Raw genomic sequence first — 5,835 nt, forward strand, 5'->3', positions numbered from 1 at the left:
ATTTTTTTCCTTGATTATTAGAATATACATGTGGGTGATGAGAAATTTCATAAGTTGTGTGGATCTTACCGATCCATCTATATTTCATTCTTTCACATGTGCAAACACAAAAATGGATAGAGGGTATGAAGAACGGTAAAACTTTTTTTTAGATAAAAGGCATTAGAAGCCCAACTTTAAATTAATAAATCCTAAGAGGTTCAACACAAGGGTACAGTATTCTGCGGCATACAACTTAGCCAAACGAACTGCATTACTGAAAGGACGAGATGTCGCCTAGAGGGGGGTGAATAGGCGTTTAAATAACTCTTACGGATTTGTCTTGTAAGAAGGCGGAATTAAACTAACGTTTAGTTTACAAGCACAAACCCTAAATATGCTAAGCTCAACTAAGTGTAACAATAACAACTAGAGCTAAGCAAGATAGACACAAGATATATGTAGCACAAGTGATAGCAAGATATATGTACTTAAAGCACGATGGCTATCACAAGGAAAGAGAGCTCGGGTATAGAAATAACCGAGGCACGCGGAGACGAGGATGTATTCCCGTGTTCCCTTCCTTTGCAAGAAGGTACGTCATGTTTGGAGGAGTGGAGGTCCCACGAAGGATTCCCCAACGCCACGAAGGCTCACCCTATTCTCCGAGCCACACCCACGAAGGATAATGACCCTTTCCTTAAGGTTAGCTTTTCCTCCACTCCGGAGATGGCAAGCTCCACAACCACTTCACAAGCTCCACGAAGGAGAAGCCCGGGCCTCATCACAATCTTCCTTGAAAAGATCACCGGAGCACCAACCGCCAAGCCAACTAGGAAGTCTCCCTCCAAGAGTAACAAGCTCACAGTCTCTCACTCAAACTAATCGTGGTGGAGAGCTCAACACTATGCAATGATGCAAAGCAAGAACACTAGAGGTGTTCAAGTCCTACACACTCAAATCTCACCCAAGCAACGAATGCTAGGATGAGATTGGAGAGGAAGAACAATGGGAAAAATCAACAAAAGACTCCAAGATCTAGATCCAAAGGGTTCCCCTCACTTAGAGGAGAAATTAATTGGTGGGGATTGTAGATCTAGATCTCCTCTCTCAAATCCTCAAGAATGGGCAAGAATCATGGGAGGAATCAAGAGGGGAAGCAAGTTCTTCGAATAGCAACAATGGAGGTGAAGAGAGGGGAAGAACTTGCACAGCTCAAGGTGGAAGAAAGCTATTTATAGCTAAAGGGGAAAAATAACCATTGGGGAGAAAGACAGCAAAAACACGCAGGAAAAACGGCCCAGCCGGCGCACAGGCCGGCCGACCGGAGCAGCAGCCGGACAGGCCGGCGTGCAGCCCGGCCGAACCGAAGCCCAGGCCGGATGGGTGAGCTGGCCGGTCGGTGGGGCGAGCGGCCCAGGCCGGATGGGGTTGGTGGGCCGCGGCGGGGAAACTGCCCAGCCCGACTGAGAGGCTGGACAGGCCGGGCCTCACGCCAAACAGGCCAGCGGGCACCGGGGGCTGGGCCGGACCAGGCCGGAACCCCCTCTGTAGGTGGCCCGACTTGCACTAGTTCCAGACCCAGCACAGACCGGGTGGGCCGGCGGTTGGGCCGGCAGGCCGGACGGTGGCAGGATTCAAACAGCATCCATAACACGAACAAGACGCGACAAGATGGAGGGACGCTCCACACAACCACAAGCACAGGGTACACGACCTGGACAACACAAGATACAAGATACAAGGTGATCGACAAAGCTCATCAGACGACGAGGCGACGCCCCAACGCCAAAGCCTGCCGCCTAGAAACACCGAGCGCCACCTGACACCACTCTGCCCCAGTGGGGAGCACTAGACACTATCTCTGATAGAAGCATGAAGAGCTTGGATCCTGCCAATCACCAGCTCCACCGCTTGCCGGTCTCCTCTCCTAGCCAGAAGCTTCCAAGCCTGCAAGTAAACAGTCATTTTGTACAAGCCGTCAGCCGGGTTAGGCTGGGAAACTACCCTCAATGGTGAATTTGTTTCTAACGTTCCAGAGTGACCAAAGAAGAGCGAGTGCACGCCAACCAAAGAACTCTCTGAGTCTGGCCGACGTGGACGCGCATATACCGAAATATGTCGGCAAAGCACGAGGGGTTCCAAGGACAACCAAGAAGGTCTCTGACCGCACTCCACATGAAGCGCGCCAGTGGACATCTAAAGAAGATGTGGTTGTTATCCTCCACCTCCAAGCAAAGGGCGCAAGTACCATTGGATGGACCCTTACGCTTCCGGATGTTGTCATTGGAGGGCAGTCGACGTTTCGAAAGTTGCCACAAAAAGATACGGACTTTGAGTGGCACCTTGATCTCCCACACTATCCCATAGTGTTTGTGGGGAATGCCCTGGCATAAGCTCTTGTACAAAGACCGCACGGAGAACTTCCCATTTGGCTCCAAGGACCACGATATCCGATCTTGAGTCTCCGACAGGCGGACGGCCTCCACCAGCTGGGCGATGTTTGCCAACTCCACGCGCTCCCCAAAGCACAGTTCACGGCGGAACGTGAGCCTGCACTGGTTCCCCCGGAAGAGCGTAGCCACAGTGGTCAGGGGTTCCGACGCAATGGCAAAGAGGCCCGGGAACTGATCCTTGAGGGGACCCTTCTCATGCCACCAGTCCACCCAGAATCTAGTGGCGCGGCTGTTGTGAATAGCATGTCTGGCCCCCATGCCGAAGACATGTTTGATCTTTTGGATAGCATTCCAAAAATGGGATCCGGGCCTATGCTTATCCGCAAGGAGGTCCCTCTCCCCGGATATTTAGCCATAAGGATCTCCGCCCGCAGGCCTTGCTCCCCGCCGTACAGCCTCCAAATCCACTTGGCCAAAAGGCAAATGTTCATAAGTCTCGTGTCCACAATACCTAGACCCCCCAGGCATTTAGGCTTACACATCGCCGACCATCTGACCCAATGGTACTTGCGTTTAGCCCCGTTTGCTTCCCAGTAGAAACGAGACCTGGCCTTGTCAAATAGGCCATGCACACCCTCTCCCAAGAGGCACACCGCCATCACATGCAACGGCAAGCTCGATAAGCAGGCATTGATGAGCGTCAGCCTCGCGGCCGAGGACATCAACTTTCCCATCCAGGGATTGTCAACACCCGGATTTTTAAGTCCAGATGCCTATTATGCCATTCCTCGCAATCAAAGGAATATTGTTTTTGCGAGACATAATAGATTGATATCACAACACATCATTCATTACAACACATAATCGTCTTACAACAAAGGATCACATGATCCAGTCTTAATACAACATAGGGGATCTAGAGATCCAAATACAAATCGTATAGCGGAAGCGAAGTAGCGGTTGTGGTCCATCTGTTCCACAGGCAACTGTTGACGTCAGGAGTGGTCCTAGTTGTCGTAGACGTCCCGCTCGTCCTTCATCCCGGTACCGGGGCTCTTCTTCATAGTCTGGCATTTGAATAGCCAGGGACACAGCCATGAGTACTTTAAAGTACTCGCAAACTAAAACTAGTGTAAGTACTATCAACTATAGTAAGGGGGTTCTAAGCGCTAAGTTTATTTGCATAAAGCTAGTTTTATTTCGTAAGCATTTATAAACAGAGACTCCTCATTTGCCTAACTTAACTCAAGCGGGAACATTAGTGTCATTCCCACAACTCAGTTGTGATTCAAAGTCAAAGTCACCTTTCAACATCAAGTCACAAGTCACCATTCATATTTTAGAAAAGTTCTGATGACAGAACAGTATGGCCTTTCCAACTGTCCATGACCGCGGACACGGCTATTCGAATAGGTCTACACTCTGCAGAGGTTGTACACTTGCGCCACAATAATTGCAATAGTCCGTCAGGGGTAACTGGCCCTGATTTATCGCACTCAGTGCGCGAACTACCAATCCTCACCTTTCATTTACATACCCTAGTATAGGCACCTCTCCCCATGAGCTTGGCCTCCCGGTGAAAACAAACCGTCAACCCGGGAACTGCACAGGGCTTGGGTAGGACATTCACCTCATTTCACGTCATTTCACTTTCAATGGAGGCAGCCTCGGCATAAACCCTATGACGCTTGTTCAGAGGAAACCCATACTAAAATACATAAGTTTCCAGTTAAGCCTTACCCAGATTCAGGTATTGTGGGGATACTTAAGAATTGGAATGGTATCGCATCCGAACCCAACCATCAGTTTTTGGTAAATTTCACCAAGTCATTCACAAGTCATATTCACCTTCAAATCTTTCAATAGAATGACTCATCATTCCAAGGTTTTCAAAGTCATTGGTTTTCACAAGTTTCCATCTAGAGTAGTCAATTTTAGTTTAGCACTAGCAACTAGTCATGAGGGGTGCTAAGCAACTTGTATTGCTCTATGCTAAGTTGGATACTCTTGTACTACTCCATAACTAAACTAAGTGAATCATGAATCAAAAGTTACTTTGATAAATAAAATTCAGTAAAACTTGTAAAGTAAAAAACTTGGGATAGAACCATTAAGCATAAAGTAAAAAGTAATGGTGCCTTGCTCTTGTAGAGCTTTGCACTTAGGTAAAATGGCAAGGGTATAGCTTGCAACAATATAACTTGCATTAGTCTAGCTTGCATTGGTAATAGCTTGCCTTGATTGGGGTAGTGCTCAAAGTTTTCTTCTCCTTCCTCTTGGTAGAATACCTCCTCCTCTTGATAGTCTCCGGTACTAGCGTCTATAAACGAATACGAGGATACATTCACAAAACAATACTTAAGTAAACTTAATTAGCCTTAAAGGCTCACACAAATGATCTAGCATCATCACTTAACATTTCTACCCAAAGTAATGCTAGGGCTGCCTTACTTAGTATTAGGAAAATCATTTCCTCTTATTGAGATGTGGATTAGGGTTTCTCTTGGGTTTGGGAGAAATAATTTCCTCTCATTGAACCTTGTTAAGATTTAATCTCCTCTAATAACCATGTATGATCACATGTTGACCAAGGTCAACACTTCACACTTATTATTTGAGAAACATGATTTAAATGAGATTCATCATCTCATGCCATTTAAATAACTATGTGATTTAAGATCCTCAAGTGAGCATATATGAGACCATGCAATAGAGGTCATGACATTACTTCATACCACTTGAGAAAATGATTTAAATGAGGTGCTACACCTCATAGATTTAAAATATTAAATTTGAAAAGTGATTTAAATGGGCTAGTATTAACTACATAGCGAATTTTGGGATTCTAGCCCATGATCATGTACAGTACCCATATCATATTTTTGCATAAACAATTAGAGGGGTTGAAATGTGAACCATAGCAATTGGATTCACCCCAAAATTCATTTGGGTTGATTTTTAATAATTATTTGAAATCTGAAAAGTATCTGTCCTTTTATTTTTACTATTCAAATTCTATAATAGTTCTAGGGTTCATACCAGTGGGGTTAGCTAGATAATTTCGTAAGGATTCTAGAAAATTTTGAATCACCAATTTTGGACTTGTAGATTTGAAACTATTTAAATTCTAACAAAGGCCAGTATTGAATTTCAAAATTAAAGAATTAACCAAATTCAAATAAAAGGGCCAGCGCGGGAAACAGAATGGGCCAGGACGAGGGGAGATGAGCTGGGCTGGCCCAACTAGCGCTGCCCACACTGTGGGCCGTCTGACGAGGTATAGGGCCCAGGCGTCAGTGACTCTTAAACACCGAATCGGTACCTGTTACTGTGAGCGGTTGGATTAGATGGACGGTCGACGGTCGAGCGTCGTCGTCGTCGATGAGAAGAGATTGCTGGCACGGCGGAGGTAGGGGGTCGGCGGCGATCTGGGGCTCCGGCGAGGGGTTGGCGAGGTGCA

The sequence above is a fragment of the Lolium rigidum genome, chromosome 6 (genome assembly GCF_022539505.1).
Source record: "Lolium rigidum isolate FL_2022 chromosome 6, APGP_CSIRO_Lrig_0.1, whole genome shotgun sequence".
Classification (NCBI taxonomy): Eukaryota; Viridiplantae; Streptophyta; class Magnoliopsida; order Poales; family Poaceae; genus Lolium; species Lolium rigidum.